Genomic DNA, 15814 nt, shown 5'->3' with positions numbered 1-15814 from the left:
CATCCTGTTCTATGTGCCACAGTTTCAGGTGGTTGAGAAGCACTGCTGTGGAGTTACAGCTAAAATGAGAAAATGTGTTTCTCTCGCTGTGATAATGTATTACAAGCTTCCTATAGGCTTTGTGGTCAAAATTTTCTCCATATATGGCACATGTGTGACACGTCCAAAAAAGCACTCCACTCGCTCAGAAAAGGCCTCCGAAGCGCGTTTTGGCACTTATGGAACACATTTAGTGTGATGCGCTTTATTGCTTGTCACACACAACCATTGTTCGAAAATGCACTTTATTCGCTCTCAAACACATTATAAGTAAAGCATGATACGGCGTGTCATATTGAGCCAGTGGAAGGTGCCAGGAGGCTCATTTCAAGTGTGCCTGACGCAGCCTCGCATCCTGTTCTATGTGCCACAGTTTCAGGTGGTTGAGAAGCACTGCTGTAGAGTTACAGCTAAAATGAGAAAATGTGTTTCTCTCGCTGTGATAATGTATTACAAGCTTCCTATAGGCTTTGTGGTCAAAATTTTCTCCATATATGGCACATGTGTGACACGTCCAAAAAAGCACTCCACTCGCTCAGAAAAGGCCTCCGAAGCGCGTTTTGGCACTTATGGAACACATTTAGTGTGATGTGCTTTATTGCTTGTCACACACAACCATTGTTCGAAAATGCACTTTATTCGCTCTCAAACACATTATAAGTAAAGCATGATACGGCGTGTCATATTGAGCCAGCGGAAGGTGACAGGAGGCTCATTCCAAGTGTGCCTGACGCAGCTTCGCATCCTGTTCTATGTGCCACAGTTTCAGGTGGCTGAGAAGCACTGTTGTGGAGTTACAGCTAAAATGAGAAAATGTGTTTCTCTCGCTGTGATAATGTATTTCAAGCTACCTATAGGCTTTGTGGTCAAAATTTCCTCCCTATATGGCACATGTGTGCCACGTCCAAAAAAGCACTCCACTCGCTCAGAAAAGGCCTCCGAAGCGCGTTTTGGCACTTATGGAACACATTTAGTGTGATGCACTTTATTGCTTGTCACACACAACCATTGTTCGAAAATGCACTTTATTCGCTCTCAAACACATTATAAGTAAAGCATGATACGGCGTGTCATATTGAGCCAGTGGAAGGTGCCAGGAGGCTCATTTCAAGTGTGCCTGACGCAGCTTCGCATCCTGTTCTATGTGCCACAGTTTCAGGTGGCTGAGAAGCACTGCTGTGGAGTTACAGCTAAAATGAGAAAATGTGTTTCTCTCGCTGAGATAATGTATTTCAAGCTACCTATAGGCTTTGTGGTCAAAATTTTCTCCATATATGGTACATGTGTACCACGTCCAAAAAAGCACTCCACTCGCTCAGAAAAGGCCTCCGAAGCGCGTTTTGGCACTTATGGAACACATTTAGTGTGATGCGCTTTATTGCTTGTCACACACAACCATTGTTCGAAAATGCACTTTATTCGCTCTCAAACACATTATAAGTAAAGCATGATACGGCGTGTCATATTGAGCCAGTGGAAGGTGCCAGGAGGCTCATTTCAAGTGTGCCTGACGCAGCTTCGCATCCTGTTCTATGTGCCACAGTTTCAGATGGCTGAGAAGCACTGTTGTGGAGTTACAGCTAAAATGAGAAAATGTGTTTCTCTCGCTGTGATAATGTATTTCAAGCTACCTATAGGCTTTGTGGTCAAAATTTTCTCCATATATGGTACATGTGTACCACGTCCAAAAAAGCACTCCACTCGCTCAGAAAAGGTCTCCGAAGCGCGTTTTGGCACTTATGGAACACATTTAGTGTGATGTGCTTTATTGCTTGTCACACACAACCATTGTTCGAAAATGCACTTTATTCGCTCTCAAACACATTATGAGTAAAGCATGATACGGCGTGTCATATTGAGCCAGCGGAAGGTGACAGGAGGCTCATTCCAAGTGTGCCTGACGCAGCTTCGCATCCTGTTCTATGTGCCACAGTTTCAGGTGGCTGAGAAGCACTGTTGTGGAGTTACAGCTAAAATGAGAAAATGTGTTTCTCTCGCTGTGATAATGTATTTCAAGCTACCTATAGGCTTTGTGGTCAAAATTTCCTCCATATATGGCACATGTGTGCCACGTCCAAAAAAGCACTCCACTCGCTCAGAAAAGGCCTCCGAAGCGCGTTTTGGCACTTATGGAACACATTTAGTGTGATGCGCTTTATTGCTTGTCACACACAACCATTGTTCGAAAATGCACTTTATTCGCTCTCAAACACATTATAAGTAAAGCATGATACGGCGTGTCATATTGAGCCAGTGGAAGGTGCCAGGAGGCTCATTTCAAGTGTGCCTGACGCAGCCTCGCATCCTGTTCTATGTGCCACAGTTTCAGGTGGTTGAGAAGCACTGCTGTGGAGTTACAGCTAAAATGAGAAAATGTGTTTCTCTCGCTGTGATAATGTATTACAAGCTTCCTATAGGCTTTGTGGTCAAAATTTTCTCCATATATGGCACATGTGTGACACGTCCAAAAAAGCACTCCACTCGCTCAGAAAAGGCCTCCGAAGCGCGTTTTGGCACTTATGGAACACATTTAGTGTGATGCGCTTTATTGCTTGTCACACACAACCATTGTTCGAAAATGCACTTTATTCGCTCTCAAACACATTATAAGTAAAGCATGATACGGCGTGTCATATTGAGCCAGTGGAAGGTGCCAGGAGGCTCATTTCAAGTGTGCCTGACGCAGCCTCGCATCCTGTTCTATGTGCCACAGTTTCAGGTGGTTGAGAAGCACTGCTGTAGAGTTACAGCTAAAATGAGAAAATGTGTTTCTCTCGCTGTGATAATGTATTACAAGCTTCCTATAGGCTTTGTGGTCAAAATTTTCTCCATATATGGCACATGTGTGACACGTCCAAAAAAGCACTCCACTCGCTCAGAAAAGGCCTCCGAAGCGCGTTTTGGCACTTATGGAACACATTTAGTGTGATGTGCTTTATTGCTTGTCACACACAACCATTGTTCGAAAATGCACTTTATTCGCTCTCAAACACATTATAAGTAAAGCATGATACGGCGTGTCATATTGAGCCAGCGGAAGGTGACAGGAGGCTCATTCCAAGTGTGCCTGACGCAGCTTCGCATCCTGTTCTATGTGCCACAGTTTCAGGTGGCTGAGAAGCACTGTTGTGGAGTTACAGCTAAAATGAGAAAATGTGTTTCTCTCGCTGTGATAATGTATTTCAAGCTACCTATAGGCTTTGTGGTCAAAATTTCCTCCCTATATGGCACATGTGTGCCACGTCCAAAAAAGCACTCCACTCGCTCAGAAAAGGCCTCCGAAGCGCGTTTTGGCACTTATGGAACACATTTAGTGTGATGCACTTTATTGCTTGTCACACACAACCATTGTTCGAAAATGCACTTTATTCGCTCTCAAACACATTATAAGTAAAGCATGATACGGCGTGTCATATTGAGCCAGTGGAAGGTGCCAGGAGGCTCATTTCAAGTGTGCCTGACGCAGCTTCGCATCCTGTTCTATGTGCCACAGTTTCAGGTGGCTGAGAAGCACTGCTGTGGAGTTACAGCTAAAATGAGAAAATGTGTTTCTCTCGCTGAGATAATGTATTTCAAGCTACCTATAGGCTTTGTGGTCAAAATTTTCTCCATATATGGTACATGTGTACCACGTCCAAAAAAGCACTCCACTCGCTCAGAAAAGGCCTCCGAAGCGCGTTTTGGCACTTATGGAACACATTTAGTGTGATGCGCTTTATTGCTTGTCACACACAACCATTGTTCGAAAATGCACTTTATTCGCTCTCAAACACATTATAAGTAAAGCATGATACGGCGTGTCATATTGAGCCAGTGGAAGGTGCCAGGAGGCTCATTTCAAGTGTGCCTGACGCAGCTTCGCATCCTGTTCTATGTGCCACAGTTTCAGATGGCTGAGAAGCACTGTTGTGGAGTTACAGCTAAAATGAGAAAATGTGTTTCTCTCGCTGTGATAATGTATTTCAAGCTACCTATAGGCTTTGTGGTCAAAATTTTCTCCATATATGGTACATGTGTACCACGTCCAAAAAAGCACTCCACTCGCTCAGAAAAGGTCTCCGAAGCGCGTTTTGGCACTTATGGAACACATTTAGTGTGATGTGCTTTATTGCTTGTCACACACAACCATTGTTCGAAAATGCACTTTATTCGCTCTCAAACACATTATGAGTAAAGCATGATACGGCGTGTCATATTGAGCCAGCGGAAGGTGACAGGAGGCTCATTCCAAGTGTGCCTGACGCAGCTTCGCATCCTGTTCTATGTGCCACAGTTTCAGGTGGCTGAGAAGCACTGTTGTGGAGTTACAGCTAAAATGAGAAAATGTGTTTCTCTCGCTGTGATAATGTATTTCAAGCTACCTATAGGCTTTGTGGTCAAAATTTCCTCCATATATGGCACATGTGTGCCACGTCCAAAAAAGCACTCCACTCGCTCAGAAAAGGCCTCCGAAGCGCGTTTTGGCACTTATGGAACACATTTAGTGTGATGCGCTTTATTGCTTGTCACACACAACCATTGTTCGAAAATGCACTTTATTCGCTCTCAAACACATTATAAGTAAAGCATGATACGGCGTGTCATATTGAGCCAGTGGAAGGTGCCAGGAGGCTCATTTCAAGTGTGCCTGACGCAGCCTCGCATCCTGTTCTATGTGCCACAGTTTCAGGTGGTTGAGAAGCACTGCTGTGGAGTTACAGCTAAAATGAGAAAATGTGTTTCTCTCGCTGTGATAATGTATTACAAGCTTCCTATAGGCTTTGTGGTCAAAATTTTCTCCATATATGGCACATGTGTGACACGTCCAAAAAAGCACTCCACTCGCTCAGAAAAGGCCTCCGAAGCGCGTTTTGGCACTTATGGAACACATTTAGTGTGATGCGCTTTATTGCTTGTCACACACAACCATTGTTCGAAAATGCACTTTATTCGCTCTCAAACACATTATAAGTAAAGCATGATACGGCGTGTCATATTGAGCCAGTGGAAGGTGCCAGGAGGCTCATTTCAAGTGTGCCTGACGCAGCCTCGCATCCTGTTCTATGTGCTACAGTTTCAGGTGGTTGAGAAGCACTGCTGTGGAGTTACAGCTAAAATGAGAAAATGTGTTTCTCTCGCTGTGATAATGTATTACAAGCTTCCTATAGGCTTTGTGGTCAAAATTTTCTCCATATATGGCACATGTGTGACACGTCCAAAAAAGCACTCCACTCGCTCAGAAAAGGCCTCCGAAGCGCGTTTTGGCACTTATGGAACACATTTAGTGTGATGTGCTTTATTGCTTGTCACACACAACCATTGTTCGAAAATGCACTTTATTCGCTCTCAAACACATTATAAGTAAAGCATGATACGGCGTGTCATATTGAGCCAGCGGAAGGTGCCAGGAGGCTCATTGCAAGTGTGCCTCACGCAGCTTTGGATCCTGTTCTATGTGCCACAGTTTCAGGTGGCTGAGAAGCACTGTTGTGGAGTTACAGCTAAAATGAGAAAATGTGTTTCTCTCGCTGTGATAATGTATTACAAGCTTCCTATAGGCTTTGTGGTCAAAATTTCCTCCATATATGGCACATGTGTGCCACGTCCAAAAAAGCACTCCACTCGCTCAGAAAAGGCCTCCGAAGCGCGTTTTGGCACTTATGGAACACATTTAGTGTGATGCGCTTTATTGCTTGTCACACACAACCATTGTTCGAAAATGCACTTTATTCGCTCTCAAACACATTATAAGTAAAGCATGATACGGCGTGTCATATTGAGCCAGTGGAAGGTGCCAGGAGGCCCATTCAAGTGTGCCTGACGCAGCTTCGCATCCTGTTCTATGTGCCACAGTTTCAGGTGGCTGAGAAGCACTGCTGTGGAGTTACACCTAAAATGAGAAAATGTGTTTCTCTCGCTGTGATAATGTATTTCAAGCTACCTATAGGCTTTGTGGTCAAAATTTTCTCCATATATGGCACATGTGTGCCACGTCCAAAAAAGCACTCCACTCGCTCAGAAAAGGCCTCCGAAGCGCGTTTTGGCACTTATGGAACACATTTAGTGTGATGCGCTTTATTGCTTGTCACACACAACCATTGTTCGAAAATGCACTTTATTCGCTCTCAAACACATTATAAGTAAAGCATGATACGGCGTGTCATACTGAGCCAGCGGAAGGTGCCAGGAGGCTCATTTCAAGTGTGCCTGACGCAGCTTCGCATCCTGTTCTATGTGCCACAGTTTCAGATGGCTGAGAAGCACTGTTGTGGAGTTACAGCTAAAATGAGAAAATGTGTTTCTCTCGCTGTGATAATGTATTTCAAGCTACCTATAGGCTTTGTGGTCAAAATTTCCTCCATATATGGCACATGTGTGCCACGTCCAAAAAAGCACTCCACTCGCTCAGAAAAGGCCTCCGAAGCGCGTTTTGGCACTTATGGAACACATTTAGTGTGATGCGCTTTATTGCTTGTCACACACAACCATTGTTCGAAAATGCACTTTATTCGCTCTCAAACACATTATAAGTAAAGCATGATACGGCGTGTCATATTGAGCCAGTGGAAGGTGCCAGGAGGCTCATTTCAAGTGTGCCTGACGCAGCCTCGCATCCTGTTCTATGTGCCACAGTTTCAGGTGGTTGAGAAGCACTGCTGTGGAGTTACAGCTAAAATGAGAAAATGTGTTTCTCTCGCTGTGATAATGTATTACAAGCTTCCTATAGGCTTTGTGGTCAAAATTTTCTCCATATATGGCACATGTGTGACACGTCCAAAAAAGCACTCCACTCGCTCAGAAAAGGCCTCCGAAGCGCGTTTTGGCACTTATGGAACACATTTAGTGTGATGCGCTTTATTGCTTGTCACACACAACCATTGTTCGAAAATGCACTTTATTCGCTCTCAAACACATTATAAGTAAAGCATGATACGGCGTGTCATATTGAGCCAGTGGAAGGTGCCAGGAGGCTCATTTCAAGTGTGCCTGACGCAGCCTCGCATCCTGTTCTATGTGCCACAGTTTCAGGTGGTTGAGAAGCACTGCTGTGGAGTTACAGCTAAAATGAGAAAATGTGTTTCTCTCGCTGTGATAATGTATTACAAGCTTCCTATAGGCTTTGTGGTCAAAATTTTCTCCATATATGGCACATGTGTGACACGTCCAAAAAAGCACTCCACTCGCTCAGAAAAGGCCTCCGAAGCGCGTTTTGGCACTTATGGAACACATTTAGTGTGATGTGCTTTATTGCTTGTCACACACAACCATTGTTCGAAAATGCACTTTATTCGCTCTCAAACACATTATGAGTAAAGCATGATACGGCGTGTCATATTGAGCCAGCGGAAGGTGACAGGAGGCTCATTCCAAGTGTGCCTGACGCAGCTTCGCATCCTGTTCTATGTGCCACAGTTTCAGGTGGCTGAGAAGCACTGTTGTGGAGTTACAGCTAAAATGAGAAAATGTGTTTCTCTCGCTGTGATAATGTATTTCAAGCTACCTATAGGCTTTGTGGTCAAAATTTCCTCCATATATGGCACATGTGTGCCACGTCCAAAAAAGCACTCCACTCGCTCAGAAAAGGCCTCCGAAGCGCGTTTTGGCACTTATGGAACACATTTAGTGTGATGCGCTTTATTGCTTGTCACACACAACCATTGTTCGAAAATGCACTTTATTCGCTCTCAAACACATTATAAGTAAAGCATGATACGGCGTGTCATATTGAGCCAGTGGAAGGTGCCAGGAGGCTCATTTCAAGTGTGCCTGACGCAGCCTCGCATCCTGTTCTATGTGCCACAGTTTCAGGTGGTTGAGAAGCACTGCTGTGGAGTTACAGCTAAAATGAGAAAATGTGTTTCTCTCGCTGTGATAATGTATTACAAGCTTCCTATAGGCTTTGTGGTCAAAATTTTCTCCATATATGGCACATGTGTGACACGTCCAAAAAAGCACTCCACTCGCTCAGAAAAGGCCTCCGAAGCGCGTTTTGGCACTTATGGAACACATTTAGTGTGATGCGCTTTATTGCTTGTCACACACAACCATTGTTCGAAAATGCACTTTATTCGCTCTCAAACACATTATAAGTAAAGCATGATACGGCGTGTCATATTGAGCCAGTGGAAGGTGCCAGGAGGCTCATTTCAAGTGTGCCTGACGCAGCCTCGCATCCTGTTCTATGTGCCACAGTTTCAGGTGGTTGAGAAGCACTGCTGTAGAGTTACAGCTAAAATGAGAAAATGTGTTTCTCTCGCTGTGATAATGTATTACAAGCTTCCTATAGGCTTTGTGGTCAAAATTTTCTCCATATATGGCACATGTGTGACACGTCCAAAAAAGCACTCCACTCGCTCAGAAAAGGCCTCCGAAGCGCGTTTTGGCACTTATGGAACACATTTAGTGTGATGTGCTTTATTGCTTGTCACACACAACCATTGTTCGAAAATGCACTTTATTCGCTCTCAAACACATTATAAGTAAAGCATGATACGGCGTGTCATATTGAGCCAGCGGAAGGTGACAGGAGGCTCATTCCAAGTGTGCCTGACGCAGCTTCGCATCCTGTTCTATGTGCCACAGTTTCAGGTGGCTGAGAAGCACTGTTGTGGAGTTACAGCTAAAATGAGAAAATGTGTTTCTCTCGCTGTGATAATGTATTTCAAGCTACCTATAGGCTTTGTGGTCAAAATTTCCTCCCTATATGGCACATGTGTGCCACGTCCAAAAAAGCACTCCACTCGCTCAGAAAAGGCCTCCGAAGCGCGTTTTGGCACTTATGGAACACATTTAGTGTGATGCACTTTATTGCTTGTCACACACAACCATTGTTCGAAAATGCACTTTATTCGCTCTCAAACACATTATAAGTAAAGCATGATACGGCGTGTCATATTGAGCCAGTGGAAGGTGCCAGGAGGCTCATTTCAAGTGTGCCTGACGCAGCTTCGCATCCTGTTCTATGTGCCACAGTTTCAGGTGGCTGAGAAGCACTGCTGTGGAGTTACAGCTAAAATGAGAAAATGTGTTTCTCTCGCTGAGATAATGTATTTCAAGCTACCTATAGGCTTTGTGGTCAAAATTTTCTCCATATATGGTACATGTGTACCACGTCCAAAAAAGCACTCCACTCGCTCAGAAAAGGCCTCCGAAGCGCGTTTTGGCACTTATGGAACACATTTAGTGTGATGCGCTTTATTGCTTGTCACACACAACCATTGTTCGAAAATGCACTTTATTCGCTCTCAAACACATTATAAGTAAAGCATGATACGGCGTGTCATATTGAGCCAGTGGAAGGTGCCAGGAGGCTCATTTCAAGTGTGCCTGACGCAGCTTCGCATCCTGTTCTATGTGCCACAGTTTCAGATGGCTGAGAAGCACTGTTGTGGAGTTACAGCTAAAATGAGAAAATGTGTTTCTCTCGCTGTGATAATGTATTTCAAGCTACCTATAGGCTTTGTGGTCAAAATTTTCTCCATATATGGTACATGTGTACCACGTCCAAAAAAGCACTCCACTCGCTCAGAAAAGGTCTCCGAAGCGCGTTTTGGCACTTATGGAACACATTTAGTGTGATGTGCTTTATTGCTTGTCACACACAACCATTGTTCGAAAATGCACTTTATTCGCTCTCAAACACATTATGAGTAAAGCATGATACGGCGTGTCATATTGAGCCAGCGGAAGGTGACAGGAGGCTCATTCCAAGTGTGCCTGACGCAGCTTCGCATCCTGTTCTATGTGCCACAGTTTCAGGTGGCTGAGAAGCACTGTTGTGGAGTTACAGCTAAAATGAGAAAATGTGTTTCTCTCGCTGTGATAATGTATTTCAAGCTACCTATAGGCTTTGTGGTCAAAATTTCCTCCATATATGGCACATGTGTGCCACGTCCAAAAAAGCACTCCACTCGCTCAGAAAAGGCCTCCGAAGCGCGTTTTGGCACTTATGGAACACATTTAGTGTGATGCGCTTTATTGCTTGTCACACACAACCATTGTTCGAAAATGCACTTTATTCGCTCTCAAACACATTATAAGTAAAGCATGATACGGCGTGTCATATTGAGCCAGTGGAAGGTGCCAGGAGGCTCATTTCAAGTGTGCCTGACGCAGCCTCGCATCCTGTTCTATGTGCCACAGTTTCAGGTGGTTGAGAAGCACTGCTGTGGAGTTACAGCTAAAATGAGAAAATGTGTTTCTCTCGCTGTGATAATGTATTACAAGCTTCCTATAGGCTTTGTGGTCAAAATTTTCTCCATATATGGCACATGTGTGACACGTCCAAAAAAGCACTCCACTCGCTCAGAAAAGGCCTCCGAAGCGCGTTTTGGCACTTATGGAACACATTTAGTGTGATGCGCTTTATTGCTTGTCACACACAACCATTGTTCGAAAATGCACTTTATTCGCTCTCAAACACATTATAAGTAAAGCATGATACGGCGTGTCATATTGAGCCAGTGGAAGGTGCCAGGAGGCTCATTTCAAGTGTGCCTGACGCAGCCTCGCATCCTGTTCTATGTGCTACAGTTTCAGGTGGTTGAGAAGCACTGCTGTGGAGTTACAGCTAAAATGAGAAAATGTGTTTCTCTCGCTGTGATAATGTATTACAAGCTTCCTATAGGCTTTGTGGTCAAAATTTTCTCCATATATGGCACATGTGTGACACGTCCAAAAAAGCACTCCACTCGCTCAGAAAAGGCCTCCGAAGCGCGTTTTGGCACTTATGGAACACATTTAGTGTGATGTGCTTTATTGCTTGTCACACACAACCATTGTTCGAAAATGCACTTTATTCGCTCTCAAACACATTATAAGTAAAGCATGATACGGCGTGTCATATTGAGCCAGCGGAAGGTGCCAGGAGGCTCATTGCAAGTGTGCCTCACGCAGCTTTGGATCCTGTTCTATGTGCCACAGTTTCAGGTGGCTGAGAAGCACTGTTGTGGAGTTACAGCTAAAATGAGAAAATGTGTTTCTCTCGCTGTGATAATGTATTACAAGCTTCCTATAGGCTTTGTGGTCAAAATTTCCTCCATATATGGCACATGTGTGCCACGTCCAAAAAAGCACTCCACTCGCTCAGAAAAGGCCTCCGAAGCGCGTTTTGGCACTTATGGAACACATTTAGTGTGATGCGCTTTATTGCTTGTCACACACAACCATTGTTCGAAAATGCACTTTATTCGCTCTCAAACACATTATAAGTAAAGCATGATACGGCGTGTCATATTGAGCCAGTGGAAGGTGCCAGGAGGCCCATTCAAGTGTGCCTGACGCAGCTTCGCATCCTGTTCTATGTGCCACAGTTTCAGGTGGCTGAGAAGCACTGCTGTGGAGTTACACCTAAAATGAGAAAATGTGTTTCTCTCGCTGTGATAATGTATTTCAAGCTACCTATAGGCTTTGTGGTCAAAATTTTCTCCATATATGGCACATGTGTGCCACGTCCAAAAAAGCACTCCACTCGCTCAGAAAAGGCCTCCGAAGCGCGTTTTGGCACTTATGGAACACATTTAGTGTGATGCGCTTTATTGCTTGTCACACACAACCATTGTTCGAAAATGCACTTTATTCGCTCTCAAACACATTATAAGTAAAGCATGATACGGCGTGTCATACTGAGCCAGCGGAAGGTGCCAGGAGGCTCATTTCAAGTGTGCCTGACGCAGCTTCGCATCCTGTTCTATGTGCCACAGTTTCAGATGGCTGAGAAGCACTGTTGTGGAGTTACAGCTAAAATGAGAAAATGTGTTTCTCTCGCTGTGATAATGTATTTCAAGCTACCTATAGGCTTTGTGGTCAAAATTTCCTCCATATATGGCACATGTGTGCCACGTCCAAAAAAGCACTCCACTCGCTCAGAAAAGGCCTCCGAAGCGCGTTTTGGCACTTATGGAACACATTTAGTGTGATGCGCTTTATTGCTTGTCACACACAACCATTGTTCGAAAATGCACTTTATTCGCTCTCAAACACATTATAAGTAAAGCATGATACGGCGTGTCATATTGAGCCAGTGGAAGGTGCCAGGAGGCTCATTTCAAGTGTGCCTGACGCAGCCTCGCATCCTGTTCTATGTGCCACAGTTTCAGGTGGTTGAGAAGCACTGCTGTGGAGTTACAGCTAAAATGAGAAAATGTGTTTCTCTCGCTGTGATAATGTATTACAAGCTTCCTATAGGCTTTGTGGTCAAAATTTTCTCCATATATGGCACATGTGTGACACGTCCAAAAAAGCACTCCACTCGCTCAGAAAAGGCCTCCGAAGCGCGTTTTGGCACTTATGGAACACATTTAGTGTGATGCGCTTTATTGCTTGTCACACACAACCATTGTTCGAAAATGCACTTTATTCGCTCTCAAACACATTATAAGTAAAGCATGATACGGCGTGTCATATTGAGCCAGTGGAAGGTGCCAGGAGGCTCATTTCAAGTGTGCCTGACGCAGCCTCGCATCCTGTTCTATGTGCCACAGTTTCAGGTGGTTGAGAAGCACTGCTGTGGAGTTACAGCTAAAATGAGAAAATGTGTTTCTCTCGCTGTGATAATGTATTACAAGCTTCCTATAGGCTTTGTGGTCAAAATTTTCTCCATATATGGCACATGTGTGACACGTCCAAAAAAGCACTCCACTCGCTCAGAAAAGGCCTCCGAAGCGCGTTTTGGCACTTATGGAACACATTTAGTGTGATGTGCTTTATTGCTTGTCACACACAACCATTGTTCGAAAATGCACTTTATTCGCTCTCAAACACATTATAAGTAAAGCATGATACGGCGTGTCATATTGAGCCAGCGGAAGGTGCCAGGAGGCTCATTGCAAGTGTGCCTCACGCAGCTTTGGATCCTGTTCTATGTGCCACAGTTTCAGGTGGCTGAGAAGCACTGTTGTGGAGTTACAGCTAAAATGAGAAAATGTGTTTCTCTCGCTGTGATAATGTATTACAAGCTTCCTATAGGCTTTGTGGTCAAAATTTCCTCCATATATGGCACATGTGTGCCACGTCCAAAAAAGCACTCCACTCGCTCAGAAAAGGCCTCCGAAGCGCGTTTTGGCACTTATGGAACACATTTAGTGTGATGCGCTTTATTGCTTGTCACACACAACCATTGTTCGAAAATGCACTTTATTCGCTCTCAAACACATTATAAGTAAAGCATGATACGGCGTGTCATATTGAGCCAGTGGAAGGTGCCAGGAGGCCCATTCAAGTGTGCCTGACGCAGCTTCGCATCCTGTTCTATGTGCCACAGTTTCAGGTGGCTGAGAAGCACTGCTGTGGAGTTACACCTAAAATGAGAAAATGTGTTTCTCTCGCTGTGATAATGTATTTCAAGCTACCTATAGGCTTTGTGGTCAAAATTTTCTCCATATATGGCACATGTGTGCCACGTCCAAAAAAGCACTCCACTCGCTCAGAAAAGGCCTCCGAAGCGCGTTTTGGCACTTATGGAACACATTTAGTGTGATGCGCTTTATTGCTTGTCACACACAACCATTGTTCGAAAATGCACTTTATTCGCTCTCAAACACATTATAAGTAAAGCATGATACGGCGTGTCATACTGAGCCAGCGGAAGGTGCCAGGAGGCTCATTTCAAGTGTGCCTGACGCAGCTTCGCATCCTGTTCTATGTGCCACAGTTTCAGATGGCTGAGAAGCACTGTTGTGGAGTTACAGCTAAAATGAGAAAATGTGTTTCTCTCGCTGTGATAATGTATTTCAAGCTACCTATAGGCTTTGTGGTCAAAATTTTCTCCATATATGGTACATGTGTACCACGTCCAAAAAAGCACTCCACTCGCTCAGAAAAGGTCTCCGAAGCGCGTTTTGGCACTTATGGAACACATTTAGTGTGATGTGCTTTATTGCTTGTCACACACAACCATTGTTCGAAAATGCACTTTATTCGCTCTCAAACACATTATGAGTAAAGCATGATACGGCGTGTCATATTGAGCCAGCGGAAGGTGACAGGAGGCTCATTCCAAGTGTGCCTGACGCAGCTTCGCATCCTGTTCTATGTGCCACAGTTTCAGGTGGCTGAGAAGCACTGTTGTGGAGTTACAGCTAAAATGAGAAAATGTGTTTCTCTCGCTGTGATAATGTATTTCAAGCTACCTATAGGCTTTGTGGTCAAAATTTCCTCCCTATATGGCACATGTGTGCCACGTCCAAAAAAGCACTCCACTCGCTCAGAAAAGGCCTCCGAAGCGCGTTTTGGCACTTATGGAACACATTTAGTGTGATGCACTTTATTGCTTGTCACACACAACCATTGTTCGAAAATGCACTTTATTCGCTCTCAAACACATTATAAGTAAAGCATGATACGGCGTGTCATATTGAGCCAGTGGAAGGTGCCAGGAGGCTCATTTCAAGTGTGCCTGACGCAGCTTCGCATCCTGTTCTATGTGCCACAGTTTCAGGTGGCTGAGAAGCACTGCTGTGGAGTTACAGCTAAAATGAGAAAATGTGTTTCTCTCGCTGAGATAATGTATTTCAAGCTACCTATAGGCTTTGTGGTCAAAATTTTCTCCATATATGGTACATGTGTACCACGTCCAAAAAAGCACTCCACTCGCTCAGAAAAGGCCTCCGAAGCGCGTTTTGGCACTTATGGAACACATTTAGTGTGATGCGCTTTATTGCTTGTCACACACAACCATTGTTCGAAAATGCACTTTATTCGCTCTCAAACACATTATAAGTAAAGCATGATACGGCGTGTCATATTGAGCCAGTGGAAGGTGCCAGGAGGCTCATTTCAAGTGTGCCTGACGCAGCTTCGCATCCTGTTCTATGTGCCACAGTTTCAGATGGCTGAGAAGCACTGTTGTGGAGTTACAGCTAAAATGAGAAAATGTGTTTCTCTCGCTGTGATAATGTATTTCAAGCTACCTATAGGCTTTGTGGTCAAAATTTTCTCCATATATGGTACATGTGTACCACGTCCAAAAAAGCACTCCACTCGCTCAGAAAAGGTCTCCGAAGCGCGTTTTGGCACTTATGGAACACATTTAGTGTGATGTGCTTTATTGCTTGTCACACACAACCATTGTTCGAAAATGCACTTTATTCGCTCTCAAACACATTATGAGTAAAGCATGATACGGCGTGTCATATTGAGCCAGCGGAAGGTGACAGGAGGCTCATTCCAAGTGTGCCTGACGCAGCTTCGCATCCTGTTCTATGTGCCACAGTTTCAGGTGGCTGAGAAGCACTGTTGTGGAGTTACAGCTAAAATGAGAAAATGTGTTTCTCTCGCTGTGATAATGTATTTCAAGCTACCTATAGGCTTTGTGGTCAAAATTTCCTCCATATATGGCACATGTGTGCCACGTCCAAAAAAGCACTCCACTCGCTCAGAAAAGGCCTCCGAAGCGCGTTTTGGCACTTATGGAACACATTTAGTGTGATGCGCTTTATTGCTTGTCACACACAACCATTGTTCGAAAATGCACTTTATTCGCTCTCAAACACATTATAAGTAAAGCATGATACGGCGTGTCATATTGAGCCAGTGGAAGGTGCCAGGAGGCTCATTTCAAGTGTGCCTGACGCAGCCTCGCATCCTGTTCTATGTGCCACAGTTTCAGGTGGTTGAGAAGCACTGCTGTGGAGTTACAGCTAAAATGAGAAAATGTGTTTCTCTCGCTGTGATAATGTATTACAAGCTTCCTATAGGCTTTGTGGTCAAAATTTTCTCCATATATGGCACATGTGTGACACGTCCAAAAAAGCACTCCACTCGCTCAGAAAAGGCCTCCGAAGCGCGTTTTGGCACT

Source organism: Doryrhamphus excisus, linkage group LG15, assembly GCF_037039965.1.
Source record: "Doryrhamphus excisus strain RoL-2023G ecotype Guam linkage group LG15, RoL_Dexc_Guam_v1.1, whole genome shotgun sequence".
Taxonomy (NCBI): domain Eukaryota; kingdom Metazoa; phylum Chordata; class Actinopteri; order Syngnathiformes; family Syngnathidae; genus Doryrhamphus; species Doryrhamphus excisus.
Note: the sequence above shows the minus strand (reverse complement) of the source record.